We start from the raw sequence: 21,547 nt of genomic DNA on the forward strand, positions 1-21,547 counted from the left end.
CCTGCCTTGTGCCTGGTGATGGGTTTTCGACAGATTGTGTCGCTGTGCTCTGGGGGGGAAAAAGTGGCTTCAGGTTGTTAAATTGGAGCTTTTTAAAGCTGCTCTCCTTTTGCCAAAGTGTCACAGTCTATAGCGTCACTGTCTCTCTCTGTGACTTCTAGGCTTCTTTAACTGCTAGAAGTGGAATTCACACAGAGCCACCTCAGCACTTTTTCTTAAGGCTGTTGAAATGTTTAAGCCTGAACCTAAAGTGGGTGACAGATTGCTTGCCACTGACACTGCTACAGACAAGGTTGACACAGCAGGCACTGTGGATAGGGAGATCCCAAAATGTACAATTTAAATATGGGCACCTTTTCTTTTAGGTTATCTGATTGGAATGAGTTCAAGATGTTGTCCAGAATTATATCAAAAATGCTTGTTTCAGTTTGATTAATAAACAGCAGCACGTAAAGTAGCTAATATTGACTGAAAATAATAATGGTACCGGTCATATCACTTGCTAGATTTCAAATGGACAATTTCATACAACAGCAGCTCCTCCTCTCTGTGACTCATTTGGCTGAGCTCACTTCTCCTGTGGTGGCTTACGTCTGCAAGGATACGAACAAACGCAGGATGACGCAGACTGAAACAAAACGGAGAGAAGTGAAGAGGTTTTGCATGGATAGAGGGGCTGTTACATTTCAGTGCAGCTGCTACTGCACATTGTGGGTGTGAGGGTCAGACAAACTGTATGCTGTTAACTGCTACTTGATTACACTTTATAGACCCTTTAAAGAGACAAAGACGGACTCCAGTGAGGGGCGAGCAAAGTCATAAATCATTTTCTCACCAGCCCTAAAATGTCATTCTGGGGGAATAGTCTTAATCTCTATATACTTTAGAGACATTCAGCATTTCAAAACAAGTGGCAAAAGATGATTGATGGTTGGGCTATGGTATTTATGATTTTTTTAGAATGAAATATACTCTCCCACCTGTCTGTCTTTACTCCCACATCCAGTCTGCCTATACAGTACATGTAAGTGTGAATGTGTCTCTGTTTAGCCTTTTGGTAGACCGGCAACCTATCCAGGATGTACCCTGCCTCTTCTAGACCTCACAACAGAAAATGGATGGATAGATGGATATACATCAAATCTATTTGATGTTTTAATTTTAAGATGAAGTTGTCAGTATGTGTGAAAGAAAAGGTAGTGATTGCTTTAAATTTTATCAAGAAAATGCCACTTAAAAATAATGCAACAGGGGTCTTGTTCCATAGCAGTAGGTCACATAGTGGTACAGTAGTGTATTTGTATACTTAGATGTACATTTAAGGATGCAGAGACTAAAGCTGACTTTTACTGTAAGTTACTAGATACAATTTTGCCTCGAGGTACCAATGTGTACAGTGTGATATAAAGGGTTGTACAAGTTCTCATTGTTCTTTCTGAACTTAAAATGCTTTTTATCTTCAGCGAGCAATGGCAGTGTTCATTCTGCTTTTTGCTTGGTTGCTTTCCTTTTAGGCAGAATTGCTTTCCTCTGAGTCTTGGATTCATTTATTTATTTTCCATCTTCTATTGAAGAAGTTTTGGGCTTTTGTAGACAGTGTTTTCTTTTGTGCAGCCATGGCAGCTGTACTGATCATGCAAACTATCCAGTTCTTTTGATCTGTATTCTATTTATGTCTGCCGTTGCTACATCAGTAGACGTGAAACACGTTGTGTCCTGTAAGAAAAGGGATTTTGTTCTTGGAAAGAACTTCTATGCATGGTGTTTAGACCAGCAGATGTAGAAGCTTTCATAAACTGCCTTGAACAACTCTTCTGTCCTAAACACCTTGAACTTTGAACTAGTGTCCTCCACTAGTTGTAATCCTCATTACTTGTGTGTGCAAAATGCTCAAGTTTGTCTAATTTTCACAATTTATCATGATAACAAGCATTCTAGGGTTCAATTGTTTAGGAAAGTGTCATCATTTATCCCCATTATATACCCATCGAGGCCAGTGAGAAGAAGTGTGAAATTGTAAAAGAGTAACAACACAGAATCACAAGCATATTAGAGCTGAACAAAAAATGCTCTAACAAACTAAGACATTAGCCCTTTTGTAGGTACGTAACAATCCCTAAGTTACCATAACCTGAACCTTTAAGACACCTGTAAGGCTATGATACAGGATTTGTCCTTTTTTTTTTCCTAAATACAGTCAAAACGTTTACATGTATGCCATAAAAAAAAATGCAAAAGCAATGACAGACAATGTTGTCTTTATATGTTTGGTAAGTGAGTAAAGTAAGCAGTCAACAGGCAGACGACAATGTAAAAAATACGCTTGATATTGTTTATAGGTGACATACTTTTTTATGTAATCTTGTTGAATCTTTCAGTTTTCCATGCCATGTTTGCTGAAAACTGAGAAATCTCAAGGATTCAGTTTTGTTCCTTTTCAAAAAGTATGTGTTGTCCTAGTCAATACAGAGGCATGCAATGGCACATTTGCTTGACCAATCACGATCTGCAGCACTCCTCGTAACTATTGAAGTACCTAGAACTTGCATTTAGTATCGCCTCATGAGCAGCACATATGTTGAGTTCCAGGACTTTGTTCCCAAAGATGTGAGGACAAGAGAACAGTGGAAACAGATGCAGAACCTGATTGGCTACACATTATGTTACATTTCATTACATTCCTGCAGTGAAAAAAGGGCTTTAAGTATTACACAAAGAGGTCCGTGGTACAGACCTGACCTTTCCGTCTGCATACTTTCTTTTTTTAAAATCTGGAATAAGTATACATGAACCTTTTATGTAATATTATCATCAACCTCCCACAGACAATTCCAATTCACTATCAAAACCCTTGTCACTCTCCTGTTTTATCAACAGCCTCCAGGCCCTCTCACAGCAGTGCAATGGGACAAAAGGTCAGATTCCATGTGATTATAATGAGCACCACTAAAATCATAATGAGCTCCCTCGCTGGGCATTTGGAAGCGACGTTCATTTTTTTTAATATACAATTTGCAGTTTTATGACTTCTTTGTGAGGTGCCCCGTTTGATGTCTTAGATTAAACACAGTACAATAAAAAAGTACCGATGGAACAGATGTAAAGGGAGGCAGCAACTTTGGTGTTTAAAATAGTCTGTCAGTGTAGCTAATGAGCTGGGACTTATACTGTTAACCTGCTTTTCTTATTTTGAACCAGCACGCAAGGAGAGTTGTTTGGTTGAGGAAGGGAAGGGGCGTGCTTTGCAGTGCAAGCATGTAATTAAACAAAATGCTAGAGAGGTTGAAAATAATCATGAAAATATCTCTCCACATAAAATGTCTCGGCCTTCTTCCTCAAACTAACTGGTGCATTCACCTGATATGTTCCATGTCCTTCAAGTCTGAAGGAATAGACCAATCTGATGCTAGAGTTGTGGCTTAAAGCAATCCTCGTCGCAACACTCGTTTCGACTTTCAGTCAAGCACATTCAAAACCAACAATGGTTTCTTGTGAGATAGCACCATTCTATAATCAGTATCTTGCTTACTATAGAGTATTATTGCACAGCGACTGGTTGGGAATGAAAGGAACTGTTTGCTTCTTCAGCTCAACCACTATTCTTGAATGATGGGAACCTTTCCCTTGATATGGCTGTGCATTTGTAAGCCAGAGGCTATTTTCTTCAAATGTGGACAAAGAATAACAAGTGCAGAACAGTACAAGTTTAGAACATGACTATTTATGGATTTTACACTGACTTTGCTAGGAGCATGACAATTAGGGACAAACTCAAAAGATAGAAACTTTAAAGATGATTATAATGATATCACTGACTTTATATATACATATAATAAATTAAATGCATTTTTAGAATCAGAAAAGTAACAACACAATGTTCAGGGTTCCACTTTGATATTTTATTTTTATTTTGGTAGACACGTGCCATTGTGAATCATTGACCCCATTTACATCTGGTGTTAACGTGCTCAGTATCTGGGTATTTGATGAGGAACAGAAAAAAAGCATGTTAATGCAGGGTGTAATTGCAGAATACATTGCACTTGAAATGCGTTTGGATCACTGGAAAGAAATCTGCCCCCATGTTGAGATGGTCCCCTAACTCCACCTTTCCCTGCTATCTCAAGTTGCCCGTCAAAAAGCTGCAAACAACCTGTTCCTTGGTAGAGATAAAATAAGCAGAGATCATCAAGGAGTATCGCTGCGGGAGACTCTCAAGGGGTCTTGTGTGCAAGACAAATGTCTTGGGACAGCTGAGCTAACACTTGTGCTAGCAAGCTTCTCCACTAGCACGGATTCCCTTTTTAGCTTCGCCTTACGTTGTAGAGTTACGTTGAGAGTAGTCTGCCTTGCTCCCTTCGACCTGGGACACATCATGTTTGTATGCCAGCTCTACCTTTTTAATTTGCAAATCGAGATCCAATAACAACGTGGACAAAAACTTAATTACAAGAACACTTATTAATGTTAACGCAAAAGCCCATGATCAGATACATTATGTTGATACTCATAGGATTCTATGTTTACTTTTACATATAAACAGATATCTAAAAGTAAAATAGATTTAGCTAAAATCATACAGCTCCTGGTCACTTTTAATGCTACATTTTATTTAAGTGTGTAAAGTAGTCTTTACAGAAAGACAGTGATGCTTAGGCTACCTTACCATGCCATGTTAACTGTACAAACTGAAATGATCAAAGCACAGTAGTGCTGAAGAAGTCATCTTTTAGAAACCCAACCAGCTCCTCACAACCATAAGTCCCTCCAATATGGCCATCAGAGGCTTTAGGGTAAACATTTGTTTGCTTTCTTTTCAATATTGGAACCATTGTTTTTTGCATCCTAGCCTGGCACATCTTAGATGTGACTACCTATAATATATGCAATCCTGTCATGAATGCTGTTGAAGCTGAAACGTACAGATTTTTTTATACTTTAGTCTATTGTTCTCAAGGAGCAGCTAAATTACTTTAGTTTTGCTAAGTAAAAATAAATGTGGCATTTGTTTTGGTGGCAGACAGCTTCTGGCACAAGCACGCCAGTAATAGAGTACTTCCAAACTTCAAATATGTGTTTAGTATTCACTCCTTCAAAGTATGAACTCATTTAGTGAAAACTAAAATATTAACAGGGCCTCTCTGTTCTTGTTAATCCTTATAAACTGTTTACGTCTTCAGCTCAATATGACACAACTGCTTCTCCTACACCCAGGGTTCGATTTACGTGGGAGCCAGTGGGAGCTGAGCTCCCATAGAGAGAGGATGAGCTCCCATGAAAGCAGTAAAATCATACACCTGTGGGGGTCTCTAAAAATCATCAGCACCATTATTTAAATCACAAATAAAGCACCTTTCCCAAACACACAGAGCTCTGAAGCAGATCTGTGCGTCGCTTATAGTGTCCACTCTCGCTGTAAAAATAGAGATGAGCAGCGCGCCTTCAGCTTCAGGTTTATAATGGACGCGCTCTGGTGTGGACATGTTGTGTAGTTTCGGTTTCCCACCTCCGATGTAGAGCAGCGTTCAGCCACTTCCCTAAACTTTGTCTCATTCAGAGACCAGAGTCTCAAACGGGGCTCTGAGTCTGTCAGGAGGTCTGAGATCTACCGTATCAGCAGAGCAATCACGTAATGCACAGCAGACTATGGTGCAGGTAGATTCTTTTCTGAAATATAGTGACTTTATTCTTGTAATAGCCCATTATCACTTCATTTTTCTCAAAATATCACGACTCCTCCAAATCACAGAGAGCACAGATGGGATACATTTTGAATGTGCACAAAGTTTTGAACATGAGCAGTAATCTTGCTCAAACACATCTGAAATATTACAGTCCAGTGCTTTTTTTAGGGTCACGGTTTTCGGTTCTGTACGGTTCTTGTTATTTTTTTCTTTTAATCTTTAACACTCCAGAAATATACTTCAGCATATGATATATAGCTAAAATTAGTATGTTGAATGCATGTTGCACAATACACGCATACAGTGGCAGTTCTATCTATTGTTTTATTTCCGCTGTCATCATAGGTAACATGAAATCCAAAATGTTCCCACCCACCAGACTATATACGACGCTGGCGCATCCTCCAACTCCGGGCAGCCTTCCTCATCTCTCCCACTTACCATTTCTGCATGTGACGTGACCTGCAGCACTCCACACTCCACCTGAGGAGCGGTCGGCTCAGCGCCTCTCAAAGTCTGACCAAAATCTTTTAAACTGACCTTTGTCGATCAAAAAAAAAACAGACAGATTCAGCAACTGCATGGCCTATTTCTCGCTTAAAATGTTTTCAGAAACACTTTTTGGTGAACTATTTTCGTAACATACGAGATCGTATTCAGAACGAGACGCAATTTGAGTCTGTTTTGAAATTCGGGACCAGCAAGAACCACGTGACGCGTTCGTCCAATCAGCTGCCATGTGTTGCGTTCATGTTGCTCATCCCCTTCGTCGTTTCCAGTAAGTGTTTTAACATGGGTGTCGAAAGTGGGCACTACGGCAGTAAGTGGTTAGTGCACATTAACAGTGTACTGACGAACCGTGCGACGCACACACGCTCCGAACCGAGACATGCGAACCGAGCGGTTTGGATGTTTTTTCATGAACCGTACCACCCCTAATGTGTGCTGACTCAGATATAATTAGAAAAGTCGATCTACGGGAGAATAAATAGCAATACATTCTGTATTGCCGGAGAGCCTTATTGTAATATATTCCATTATGTTTTTATATTTGGATTGTAATCTATGTTTTCCTTTACATAAAGATATTTGCAGCATACATTGCTTCAGAAAAAGGTAAATAGGTGCATAACAATTCACCAGAATGCAGGAAATGAAATGTTTAATGCTCAAAACTTGCAGCTCATAGACTACTTTTTTCTTCTTTTTTTTTAAAGAGACCCCCACAAAGATGAAATCATAATTCGAACCCTGCCTACACCTATATTCTGCAAGCACCATTTGGTGGCCATTACAAATGTCCTCTCCCATCCCCGAGTCGACTCATTAGCATATGAAAGAGGTTGGAATATAATTGCTCCTTTTAATTGATGGAAGATAATTAATTTGGCCAAGCTGCAGAGTGGATTCAGAAAGTATTCTTTTTTTTTTTCTTGTGAATTTATTACATTGTGTAATCAGTAGGTGTTTGATGAGGTTTAGTGATTTTTGCCTCTTTTTTCTATCATTACCTTTGATATTTTGCCACTTTTTTGAGAACACACTTATCAATAAAGATGAAGCTTGTCATTATTCTGAATATAAGTCTTCTGTAATCTGAGTTCATTGTCTCCTGCTGTTGTCGATGGTGCATTTCGGCTGAATCTTTAAGAGTGAGAGTTATTCATTATAGCATGGTAACTTGCTAAACTTAAATGTCTTTTGTGTTTGTGTTGTTGTATTTATATTTGTGGAAGTTGTCAGTAAGAAATACACGGACACTTGGTGGATCTCAGGGCTTGGTTCATTTTAATTTCAGATACCATAGTTACCTAAGAATGACATAAGCACCTCTGGAAATAATTATAGTATCTTTTAAATCTGCCTCACCTCATTTTTTGGCCACTTTTGACCACAGAAAAAACATAACATTGACATATTACAACCTGTTAACCCTTATGTTGTCCTTCGGGTCACTGGGACCCGTTCCGTTTGACGTTTTGTATTGGCCTTGCGTTGAGCTTCGGGTCCCCAGTGACCCTCGCGTACTATGTGATGACATTTCACGTGAACTGGCGGGGGCCTCGTCCTTCGAGGTCCCGAGATCCATCCTGCACTTGAACGCGTTAAATAAACTAAACAAGTCCCCGTGACACGTGACATTGTTAATACAAAAATATTGATTATTAACAGCATTATGATTAAACTGTTTAACCTCAAAAGAAAAGACAAAAAATCTATATTCAGTAATGCAACAGACAAATATATTTACTTTGTATTTAGGATATTTTGTGCCATTTGATCTGCTTATTCAGATTTTATTTATTAATTTTTTAATTTTAAAATTCCGTTGGTGACAGAGGGAAGGTACATTAGGTGAGCATGGGAAGGTTTAGAAGTAAAAAGCTTTAATACCTGATACAATCCTTGATCATGGAAGTTCATTATTGAGATTAGGAACAGTATGTGTGACAAAATGATCTCTATTTAGTAGCTGTTATAGAGATTTCAACTGCATCATCAGTCACATCGAGACACAATTTCCATTTTTTTTTAACAAAACACAATGCTGCTGATTGATTTAAATAAAGATAATCTTGTATAATAGAAAAAAGTTTATTGTCACCATACAGATTCCCTGTGAGGAGGAAGCTAGGCGTGTTATGAAATACACTTCAAGCTAAGTGAAGAGCTCTGAAAGCACAATGGATGTTTTTTGTTCAATTGGAATTATTATTATTTTGTTCATGTGCCCTGCAGCTTATTTTCCTAAATGAACGTGTAACACTGCTTGCCTGTCTTTAGCAAAGAACACTGGAGGATAATGCAAAACATAATACCAAATCTAAAATGGCAAGGAATTTTTTTGTTATTATAGTGTTAGTGTTTTAAGATTTATGATACCATATTTTTTATCACCTCCTTTTTCTGCTTCAGCCCTTGTTTTGCCATTTATCACGTCCCACCTCTGCCATACGCTCCTACCCCAGTCAAGACCAAATATCAATCAGAGGTGAAAGGCAGAACCTGAGGCTTTCTTTTACAGCCAATAATGGAAAGTCTCAAGCTGGGCTTTGACAGTGGCATTTTCTTCTTCCTCTTCTTCTTCTACTGCCGCCAGTCACCTATGGGGCCGAATTGAAAGCCTTTTTGCAGAAGGACATAGCCATTATAACACCATTCAGAAATCAATATGACATATTGCAGCATGAAGTTTATCCAACAGTTCTAAAGTGAACAAAGCTGAGTTACTATAGGGTGGTCAAGTAAGATCAATGCAGCAACACACAAATAAGACACTGTAATGCAAATGGAGGCTTTCAAGCTATTGGCTATTCATTGTGTAGTTTCTGTCGCCCCCATGAGGAATTCTAACTGATGAACAACACTGTCAATGCATCCACATGACGCAAGCCTTCTGTGATCACACCACCCCCACCCCTCCTCCACGCAGTTACTAGTAGCCAAGGAGGACACAAAGGATTAAAAAAGCATGATGGACTCTTCAGAAGAGGAAATCATCTTCACTCAAGCTTCTGCTCGCAAAAGTTGCCAGACGACACCATTTTGTAAACAACTCATTTGGCAATAGCTTGAATGTAACAGAAGTCCATTAATATAAAATAGTTGTGCACTATAGCTTTAACATGCAGAAAGCCATTAGTTTTTAGCACTGAACCAGATTTAGACTGTAAAAATGTCCTTAATTCCGCATCAAGGAAATGTATTATTTCTGTTTGGAACAGGTGGATGTTTGTCCAAGCAGTCTCTTTCTCAGCTTTTTCCTTGTAATAAACTGTCCTTGACCTCCACTCAGACATAGAGGTCAGGCGGAGTGAATTTTAGCACTGGACTCTAACCTTGTAGAAACAGTCTTTGGCACAACTAAGAATAGTGTGTGAAAACAGCTGAAGCCTTGTAATGTTATTTGCTGAGACCATTACTGAACCACTTTAAAAAATGTTTAAAAAAAAAAAAAAAAGCAAGTGGCAGCAAGAGTTATCTTTGCAAAAGTGTGTTGGAGTGCATTTCCTACCAGTCATGTTACCAACAATTTAATTTCCTAATGGCAGGAGAGGCCAGAGGTTATGAACAAATTATTTTCACTGAAGCGTCACGCACCAGCTCACTCATTCACATCTATTAACAAGGATGTTTTTGACTTTCCTCAGCTTCAATTCATTACTCGCTGTGCTCCAGTAAAGATTTACCACCACTGATCATACCACATGTCAGAATATCATTTGGGCTTATGGCATAATTGGGTCTCATTTATGGTGGAGAATAAGCACTCTTTGCTACCGCTCTTATTTGTAATTTAGGTTGATTAGGCAGGTGTGTTTTTAGATTAAACTAATTCTTGTGCAGCTTTAATTTGCAGAGCCGGTGAAATATCAAAAAACATTTGATCACATAATCCTTGTATGTAAAATGTCAGAAAGTTATGTACAATGCCCATGACGAGTTCAGGTTAATGACTTTATAATGCTTGTTTTGTCTAACCAACAGCAATTGTTGATGAGGAATTCACGAAAGAGCTTATTTAGTAATGGTAGGTTTTACAAATTTGTGTCAATAAATAAAATCATAAAATATTGTTATTGAAGTGTATGTCTACTATAATGAAAGTTAAACTGACATTAAAGAAGAATCCTATCCTCAGACCGACATATGCATACTGTATGTATGCTACAGTGAGCTGAAGACTGACTGTGTATTTAACGTTACTGTAGACTACACGGACATAAAACGCACTCTTGCTCTACTCTGTAAATTTTCCACGTTACCATTCCAGTCAGTGCTGTAGTTCTCCACTGTGTCCAGCTGTTTGCCATAACTCCCATGTTTTCAGCGACGCACCCATCCTCCGGTGGTTGGGCAGGCTGTTTGTTATACGTTCCCCTGCCATTACTTGCCAACCCGGCGAGTCAACTCAACCCTGTGCTCTGATCAATCCAGCAGCAGTGTGTGTACACTGTAGTGCACACTCAGCATCCCGGTGGGTTTCCACCTGCTGGCGCCATCAAAGGAGCAGCACACAGGAGATGTGATTGCAGAGCTTATAGCAGGGGGGGAAGTGGGCGAAAAAGGAGAGAGAGTATGTGTGCATGGAGCATGTGCAGAGCACGGTGTTCTCAGACTAGAGTGGCTACTTGGTTACTTTATATCAGCACAGGCTGTTATTTTACTCAAATGTGTGTATAGCTGTCAAACGTGTGTTTTGGCTTGCATGAAAAGGAGGTATCAACGTTATGATTTGGTTGTGAATTCCTAAGATTAAAAAAATCATAGATACAGTCCTTTGGGAAAGCTATCTCCCTGCATCTGTATCCCTGCATATTCTAAGGTAATCTATCAGTTGTTGTGGTATTGTTTGCTCCCGTGAAACAGTGACATGTAATTGGCCGCTTTTCTCTGGATGCCCGTTTTTTTTTTTTTTTATATTTTTTTGGCTCGGCCCGGCAGATTCTGAGCCCCATGAACAAACTGCCGAGGACGAGCTCCAGGAATTAGTTTGACTTGGCCGGCTTTTGGCAAGGTGAGATGACTTTGATCAGTGTCCCCCTGTTTGATGAGGTGGCACTTTCTGGGCATAAATGCTGTTTTAAGCAAACAAAGGACTATCTCCCTTGGTGTTTTGTCACAAGATTTAGGACACAGGGCTAGCATGAGTGGACTGGAGGAATTAATGCATTTTTAGTGCTAAGTATCTGGACTGGTGGTATGGATGTACAAATCATGATGAGGAATGGGGAAACAAAGTATTGTTATTGCAGAGACTGTCTCATGCACATGGCAGTGTTTTCTGCCATAGACATGCATGTTGTTCTCTTTCTTTTTTTTTTTTTGCTTCACTCAGTTTTGGCAATAGTGGCATAATTGTTGCGTGTACTAGAAGCAACAGCTCAAGCTGTCACTTGAGTACATGACACATTATGCCACCTAGTATCCCTAGAAAATTCAGTTCACAGTGGACCACTTTATTTTTTTCTATTTTTTTTTTTTTAGCTTCACTCACAGTTTTGGCAGTAGTGGCATCAGTGCTTTGTATGATTAACATCCAATGGCAGTGTTCACTTGCAATGTAGAAAGTAGTGTGCCCTTATGTGATGAAGCAGAAAGTAAAGTGCAGCGCATACTGAGCGTGTCATGCCATACTGAAACAAGTAGTAGTCAGGGTACAGTAGATGGGGAATGAATGGGTTTTTTTAAATGACTGCTTTTATAGAGCAAGTAGAACAGCATGGTGGCCTAATGAGCAGAGGCGCATTAAGACGCCACCTGTGTGTGGCCTACAGTAGGAAACAATGGGTGCAGGCTTCTTAAGTCATATGTTTCTTGCCTTTAAAGTAGTGGAGGTTGGGGTGGTGGATGGGTGCATTCATTCTTCATGCAAGAAATCTTCAGAGATAGCAATTAATGTTTTTCTTTTTGTATAACTTTGATCTTTCCATAACCTTCACCAAGTGTTTTAGTTCCTGAACCTAGCCATACTTTAACCATACTGTAGTTGCCATGCCCTGAAATAAAACAAACCTTGGAAACAAACACAACATTGGCATTAAAGGTAGTCTGGGATTTAGCAGACTCGTCCAATGTTCTGTTTGTTGTCTGTGGGTTGCATTGTGGAAGAATGTTTACTTTGGCCACCAACCAAACTACTTGGACAGTCTGGTTTCTCTACTTCATTTATTCAGGGAATTTTCATAATGTGTGATTAGCACAGCTACTCAAAAGGGATAGGACAAATAATTTGACTGGCTGAGAAAGATTCATCATCACACCCACTGATCTATTTATACTCCACATTTGCCAACTCTTTTGCCCATGCTGGTCATGGATGCACAAAATGGCAACAAAAATGGCAGGTGCGCACATTGTTTGTGTCATCATGACACATTCGCTTTTGCTGGTCTTTGTGAACGTGCGATTACTGTAAATCAGTGTGTTTATAAAAATCTGAAACGCAGAACAGTTTGGAGGGAATATTTACGGAAACCTCTTTGCCTAAGAGACAAAGTCTTCATGAAGCAGGTGAAGCCGAGCAACAGATGTGATGCAGGTTAGGACAGATGGTGCAAAAATGCAACAAAAAAAAAGTCAGGTGGTCTGGTGCCTGCGCTGCACATTGATTAGGCTTTTTAAGGAAGACAGAATCCCTGACAATAATCCCCCTGTATGAAAGCAAGATCAAGAGCTTACAGGCCCTAATTACTAACAGTGGGCAGCTATTTGACATATTTTATTTGACAGGTATTATGCTTTTGATGAATATTGCTTTCTTAGACAGCTGAAACTGAACTACAGAAAAGTAATTTCTTCCACCTCAGTCCTGCACCATGTCTCTTCTGGACCTATATATTTATTCTACTCTTTTTTACAGTAAAAATGTACATGCAAATTAATAATACTGTAGAGAGTTTCAACTTATTCCTACTTTAAATGATTCACACACGACGCACAAAGAAGTTCAGTGTTATTCCAGCTGATTTAGGATCCCTAAAACGACTGTCACCTTTGCAGCGGGCTGATGTCGTACATCTTGTTAAATATCTATCAATTAGCAAACTGTGCTTACAAATGCTCCTCTGACACACCGTACATCTGGGATTGCTAATTAAGATGACGTGTTACATAATTAATGCCTTCGCTCTGCTAATTAGCGCTCACTTAGTGCCTTAGCTTTGGAGATGTGAAAATCAGTGCTAAACTTGTGGTAATGTAATTCCACACCACAGTGGTGTGGAACACGTGATCAAAGTAAGAGATGTGGAAGACCAAAATTCCTTATCGCTTTAAGATTTTCTGAAAACCAGAATCTTTAAACACATACTTATACATATTATTTTTGTATTTCTTTTACTTTGATGCTGTGTTAAAGTGTCTGTACTTCTGTTGTTAAAGTGTCTGTACTTCTGCTGTTAGGTTGGTTTTTACTGACTTAAGATTTATGGCTCCTCTCAAGGCCACGAGTACATGCGTCTCTAGTCTCTAGTTGAAGATATTCTCTCCCTCTTTTCCTGCCACCCCTATCTCTGACAGTTTGTAGAAATGCCCCATCAAGGACACTTCAGCCACATGTCAATCCAGTGATTCCGCCAGAGAGATAAGAAGGTGGGAAGGGACGGCGGATGGGACTCTTGCATAATTTATAGTGAGCAAAAATCAATTTTGTGGCATAAATTACTCTGATGTTAATTAGTTGCAGATTGGTCTTTTACAAAAGGTGCATTCTAAATCAATTCAGGGAGAGACTCACTGCACCGAGACAAGACTGAATTGTTCAGCTGGTGTTAATTTCACATGATGTTATGATGGAAAATTAGGCTTGTTTCCTTATTTGGAACGTGACCAAAATGTTTTCAGAAGACAAAATGGTCCCTATGAATAGAATGGAGAGGAAAAAAAGATAATTATTATTTTCAGTCCCTCTACTGGTAAGGCAGGGAACTAATGGAGGAAAATGGAGCGCCCCCACACACACACACACACACACACACACACACACACACACACATACACGCCACCACACAAACCACCCTCGGTCAGGGAGATTGCTTACCAGCGCTTAGTTCAGTGGCGATGCCCAGTTGGGCCTTGATGTAATGGAAATTGATTGCACTGCTCCCAGGCTACACTGTCATGACAAGTTATTTTAATGGCACTAAAACGGGCTTTGTTGAAGTTTAAAGGAGGGAGGCGGTGCAGTGACTTGGGGCGTATTTACAGCATTGCAAGGCTTTTTATTTATTTATGAGATAGCACAAGTTTCTCAAGAAAAAAGAAATAAAGATGGCGAGTTTACATGAGAGATTGAGAATTAAATGATGGGGGTGGGTGGGTGATGGGGGTGACAGTTCAGAGCCATTTTCCTGTCAGCTCGAGAGTTACCACCTCAGATATGGATGCAGTGGTTGAATTTAGCCACAAAAGTTATAATTAAAGAATGATTTGTGCTGTGCAGTGTACATTTAGGTGTCGGCTCTATTGGGCTACAGTATAGTACACACAAGCTATGTACTGTATATGCTCATTTATCCCTGCAGTAACCTGCCAAGCAGGGATGAAGGACATTTTCAGCCAAGAGGAAATCTGTTGTTTATTGGCCTCACACAGTTAATGGTTGCAACATAAGAGCTGTGACACACGGAACTTACCAGGTTTTCTTTGTGCCTCCAGGTATTCTTTCCTTCTTTATGTAGAATTAAAAAAAAAATAACAAAAATAAAGACAGAGGCTTTAGCCTTCTGCCGTTTCTTCATTGTGTGTTCCACAGGTGAGGTAATTTCCTGTCAACAAGTTGCATTCAGGTATCTCCTAGAAGAGGTCGTCTGTGGCTTGTTGCCGTGTGCATTGGTATTATTGGAGGAGACTTGGCCGTTCTTTGCCATGGGCAAACATCTGCAGAAGCCATTTACTCAGTCTGCCATGCTGTTTCCTCCTCTGTTTTTCCCCCACAGTTTCTTTTTCTTCCCACTCGGTTTAGTTGCTATATAATAAACAAAATGATTTATGTTATACGTAAAAGACATACAAGACTTGGTGATGAGTACTTAAGAGCCTCATAACACAATCAGTTCCCGGTTTATTTTAAAGTTTAATGGCATTTCAGATTGCGATGTCTCTGTAATAATTTACGACGGCTCATGCATGAGCACTTCGAGTAATGTGTTTCCCTCATGTTTTGTCCACAGGCCAATTAAGGCTCACTGTGTGACTATCTGGCCAAATCAAAAGGTCCCTGCACTTCTTGACAGCTAAAGCAGCCAATTAAAATCCTGTGCCCGGGCTGAAACAGCCATCACCGCCCACCATGAGTGATCATTACCGCATATGTGGGTTGGACGGAATCCGCAGCGGCTTATTGATTGTGATGGTGAAAACTGATCTTGCGCTTTGGCCTGAAGGAGTGAGGCTGTCATGTTTAACAGTGATGAAAGTATCAAGTCAGGTTTTGGGTAAAGTCGCAAACACACATGTGCACATGCACGCACGCCCACTGTCCTCATTGCCCATACCGGTGTCACTGTGCACAGCAGTAAGCCTCATCACACGGGTCAGCAGAGCCAAGACCTCACTTGCATACTGCTTGATCATCTGAACAAGTCCGGAAATTAACTTTGATGTGGAATGTATGTAGGCGAGCGGCTCAGGTCCACGAGGGGGTAAGAGGTGGCTGGTCAGCTGCGTCTGTGGGCGAAATGTGTTTACCACATGCAGAGATATGAAAGAGAGCATGAGAGAGGAGGAGTGTGTGAGGGAGAGATAGAGAGAGAAGCCACCCCCACATACTCAATGAGGAGTCACTCGTCTACTTCAAATATGCTTAATTCATATTCAACTCACATGGAGTTGTGGGCTTATAGAGCTAGATTTAATACATCTCAGCTCTCTCTGTGACAGATCTGGAGCATGTCTAAATTCTATTGTATTTTCAATGAACTTGCAATATGTGCAGGGGCAGACCTGTCATTAGCACTAAGTGCCCCCCTCTGTGGCATTACAAAGTGCTTTTGGCTTTGGGTTTCTCCCTCTTGTGTTGTCTCATACCTAAATGACAGAATAATTTGCCACTGTCTAACAAAAACTACTTATGTGAGCTTTTTCGGATCTGCCATATATATAGTTAAATCAGCACTTTTCAATATTTTCTATGTTCATAATTTATCTATTGCATATCTGTTAGGTGGTCCCTCTTAGTGACAAAAACACTGATAATTATCACCCGACTTTCAGCTCTATGGAGTGTTTTAGCCTCTTCTAGCTCATTGTTTTGGTTTTATGGCCCATTTATCAACTTTGTTCCCAGCAGCAGGCAGCTGTTTTCAATGAAAGAAGTTCAGATTAACCCACCCCCGCTACCTGCCCATCACCAAAGAACAGTTTGCACTACCACCACACCAAATTCTGTTCTCAATTTATAAATAAATATTCATCAGTTACTTTTTCGAAATCCACATGAACCACTCTTCACATCAACAGAACTAACTCGTTCATGGGCTCACGACACTGCAGAATGAATATAGGGGAAAGACAGTGGATATTTGGTGTTATTTTTGCCATTAAAAAAGAAAAAGGTGCGGGGTGTTCCCATTGGCCCGCCAGGCCTGTACACTTATAGGGGAAACACTGCAACAGAAGAAATCATTTAACAGGTATAATGTAAATAACAAAAATAGCTGTATATAAGTTAAGACAATCTCATAATAATAATAAAAACAAAACATCCCATAATAATAAGTAGGACGTGAGACAATCTTACAATGAGAAAAGTTTTCTTGAGATGTTTATTATGGCAAAGAATCTTGATATAACAAAGTTATTGTTCTTTTCAAAATAGGAAAGACATGTCACAATAAAAAGGAAAGATCTTTTTAGTATGAGTAAAAGCCGATTTTCCTTTGTACCCCAACATGAATGCGGCAGTTCTCCGTCCTAATTGGCCTGCAGGGGTTGCTGCATAATTCTACAGGAAAACATTGCTGTACAGTCCTTGTATGCATTTCCCTTAGAGGCCATGTGATGTATGAGCAGGGAAAAACAAATCTATGTATATGCTTACCGTCCTGCAAGTGCTCCAGACATATATATTTTTATTTGTCTTTTAACTGCTATGTAGCATTAATTCCTTTGTTTTTAAAATCTGCTTCAGTGCGACAGTTTGTTTTGACAACTGCGTTCGAAATAAAACCCAATTGGAAGCCCCGGGGCCATGAGGTCTTTTTTTAATGAGCGACTGTTCTACAATGAAAAGATTGGGCCAATAGCATCTCAATAGACTGATGGTACATACCTACATAACAAGATTCTGCTTTAGTTAACATTCGTCAGCCGTCCACCTACATTACATTTGCAGAGTCAACCTGCATGTGGAACTGCTCTGATCCGACTGACAGACTAGATTCTGATACTGTTCTCATGAAGAAAGCCTTTTATTGCATATCCTGACAGTACATCACCTCCTCTGTTCCTCTCTGTCAAGACTTTTTAATTCAAACATAAAAAGCGACCTTTACGTTGACCTTTACGAGGTGAAACATTCATTTTATATTTTAGTGTCTGATTTTGTCAAGTCTGTAAGTTCCATGGAGCCATCAAAGAATTCTTTTATCAAAAATTGAAAGAAATAAATTACATTATCCTCCTTCAATATTAGCATAAAATGATGTGTCAGATTATCATGAACGAACAGGCATTATTTTAGAATGTAGTATCAAGTGTGAAGGACAGTGTGTAACCCTTTTTTGTCAACTCCACCTCAAAATTTTAAAACGTAGGTACTAAATGGAGCAGAAAGTGGATTAAATTCAGAAATTCTCCAATCTTACACTGTTCTGACTGCATGTCTTGGTAGAATAACAATGTGGCATTGCGAGTAACTGATATCAGAAATGCCTTCCTTGTAATGAGTTGCACTCTATTTTTGCAGAACTCGTGTCAGTTTTCCAGAGGCTTAAATCTTGCATGAATGTCTCTCCCTTTTCCCTTCATCTATGTATAGCACATCTCCCCTAAATGAATGTAGTGGATTTAAAATGTGAAATCAGTAAATGTTCACAGCTTCACCTGGATCATTCTAGTTCATGGGAAGAGCAGGATGTTCTAAAACGTTGCACACTCAGTGGTATTACACTGCCGACCTAAATTAGTGTATTTTCATGCCTTTGTGATACAGCTCTGATTGTTTTCATCAAGCCTTAAAACCCTTTTCTTTTCAACAATGCAAAAGTCGGAAACACAGAAAAGGGTGTTGAGGCAATACAATGCATGTAAATCTAGTTAAGCACCAGTACAGTTAGGTCCCTGCAGCTCCCTTGGCACAGCAGATTCAGGGGGGGTAAGCACAAACCAGCGATGTAGGGCACCACAGTGGCAATGCTACCCTGGCTGGCACTAGGCACCAACCACTGACCTGTTTAAACAGCTGGAACGTTTGGCACTGCCTGCCTCCGGAGATTTGCAGGGCCACTGGCAAAGGGGTCGAGAGGAAGGAAGAGGGGGTGGGGGAGGGGAGAAGGAAGGGGGATGGGAGGCACGGTGGCGGAGCTGGGAGGAGGGATTCATAGCTCGACAATAGGGGGCCACTGTGCAGAAATGGCACAAAGCAGGAATTAAACAGGCCGCTGGTAACAAGCTGAGGAGGTGGAGGTTGGAATAGAGTTGAAGTAAAATAGACACAGTTTATAATAGGGGGCTGGCCAGTTTGGGGGTCACTTTGGTTTGCGAGTGCAATGAATGGGCGACCAAGACAAATAATAAATAGATTGTTGAGAAGCCTCTGTGCCAACTGTCTTGTTTGTCATGAAGAAAAAAAGAGCCTGTGTGTTTTGGAGGGGTTTAGGCTGTGTGTTCGGGCATAGGAGGTTACTGACTCACACAAGGGAGCACCTCGCAGCTTGCAGCAGGGGTTTAACCAAACTAAGCAGTTGCTGGCAGGAGGCTGGGGGGGACATGTGGGCTGGAGTTACAGTAACTATGCTGTTGGACCCAGATCCAAAACAGACCCATGGTATACCTATCCAAAAGTGACTTGCAGATGTTCTTCAAAGAAAGGGACCCAAGGACAGTTAATTAAACCCGATCCAAACTGTGTTTGATCTGACCCCAACAGAGAGAAAACACCAACACTGACAGCATTATGCACCACCAATTAACAAGCAGCCACTGTAAAAACAAAACAAAACAAAAAAATTTCACTTGTGTATTAAACATATTGATATGGACCCAATAATTCAATTCAATTTTATTTGTAGTGTCAAATCATAACAGGAATTATCTCAGGACACTTTACAGATGTAGGTCTAGACCACACTCTATAATTTACAAGGACCCAACAATTCCAGTGATTCCCCCAAGAGCATGCATGAATGCGTAAGTGCGACAGTGGCAAGGAAAAACTCCCTTTTAGGAAGAAACCTCGGACAGACCCAGGCTTTTGGTAGGCGGTGTTTGACGGTGCCGGTTGGGGGTGTGATGAACAATGGCAATAATAGTCACAATAAAGATAATGACTAGAAGTAGTAGTTGTAATAGTTCATGGTGTAAGACTGAATGTTTTTTTTACCCAGCCTGACTCCGATCGTGGTCACTAGGAACCAAGTGGAACCGTGAAGACCTCTACACTGCAGCACTGGCAGTGACAGACTGTAGTAGGTAAACTAGCTGTTATCTGAGGGTCATAGCCTCTCCTTGTGATGTCACTTGATCACAATCATGTGCCTGCTGGGTCTCCGTGTCATTTCAAGCTCGCGTTGATGATGCAAGAGGATGTCAATGACAGCCCAGGTTCACATGTTGGTCCTCAGCCGGAGGACTATATGGAAGGTCAAATGTGTGCGTTTGTGACAAGAAAGGTTGAGCTAGAGTGAAGGTGCATGGCTAAGAGACTGATGAAAGAGAGTGAGAGAGGTGCTATGTGCTCAACTATCACTGCACAGATCACAGAGTCATTCTGCAGAAGGATGTTAGAATATTATCATATATAGAAGGGTCAGTGTGCAGCATTTGAGGTTAAATGCAGCTTCACGGTTATTGGCGTCCTTTTTAGAAATTGAATAATGAAGGTAATACTGTAGTAATCTGCTGAGGGAGCTGCAGGTTTTGGTTGCTTTTCAGTCGATGATGTCATGCCACGTCTGAGATGCAAGCCTCCTAACCGTTCACTTGGCCAAGGATTTCTATTTTGCTTATGTAACATCCATTTGAGAGCTTTTTTATTATTAAAGACGATCATATCCTTGTTTATGGAAGTGCTTAAGCTCACTGCTTGAATCATATTTCTTTACAGAGGTATGTTGGAGGCAGCTTTGATTAATAATGCAAAAGGGTTTGTGCTATACTCAATGCACATTCCAAAGGATGTTTGAGCCCTGTGCCGAGCACCATAAAACATTGGCTAAAATAATTTCAGGCACCAGCAATCGGACCTCGCAGTGCCTAAAGTCAAATGCCAATATTTGACCAACCCAGTTTGTGTGACTGGAACGTTGGGAGGGAAACATGTTAGTTCAAATCCAATTTGGTTGTATTTGCTCAGAGTGGACTGTAGAAAGACTACTAACGTCTGTATTGTATTACAGAGGTTCAGACTATTATAGCAATAATAATCATAATAGTAACCTGCACGTAGAAGCTACTGCATCACCGTCACAGTTGAGCATGCGTATTTTGGATTTAATGTAGTGGTCGCTAACACACAAGGGCTTGGTAGATTGCTGCAATCAAAATCTAAACTGTGCAGAGAGAAACCATTTTTTAAAGGGTTGAAAAGGATTGGGATTTTTGCATTGCACAGTATCCTGTAAGTGTTGAACAATAATTGGTTTTGTTGAAGGCTGACAACCAACTTTGAACTTTCTCATTGGGCAACATGTTTTTCATCCATTAATGATGACAAGCCAATTACGTATCGTAATATCAATCTGGTGCAAGGTCACCCGGGTTGGACAGTCATATTCCAGTGGGGGACAATACCACTCCAATCCTAATAGCTCCTTAATGATCTACAATGTTTCATATATTACCCCCAAGAAGAATTAATATTAACAACGGAGACTCAAACGGATGACGAATTATAATAATAATAAATATAAATAATAAATAAAAATTGGGTATTTATATTATTATTGCTAATAATAACATTGCATTCATCAAGTGTGTGCTAGCTTTTGGTTTTTCCTCCAAATAAAGTTGGACTTTGACTTATGGATTTCGCTTGTCCCAGACCTCTGCAATATTTGGTACCATTATTACTGATGCAAGTGATTGCCAAAACCAAGAAAATAAGACCAAAATTACAATTAACCAAATTTATACCTTACACTTTTTATTTTACGTTCCAATGGTCCAGTGGTTCCAATATTCAGAGGTTTCTAGCAGCCATT

General features: G+C 40.1%; 1 protein-coding gene across 1 annotated transcript in view; it reads left to right on the forward strand.

Annotated features, from left to right (window-relative positions):
• Positions 1-21,547, forward strand: part of LOC144513029 (interleukin-1 receptor accessory protein-like 1) — a 216,443-nt gene that overhangs the window by 87,881 nt on the left and 107,015 nt on the right. The gene's annotated exons all lie outside the window — the stretch shown is intronic.

This window comes from Sander vitreus, chromosome 24, assembly GCF_031162955.1.
Source record: "Sander vitreus isolate 19-12246 chromosome 24, sanVit1, whole genome shotgun sequence".
Lineage (NCBI taxonomy): Eukaryota > Metazoa > Chordata > Actinopteri > Perciformes > Percidae > Sander > Sander vitreus.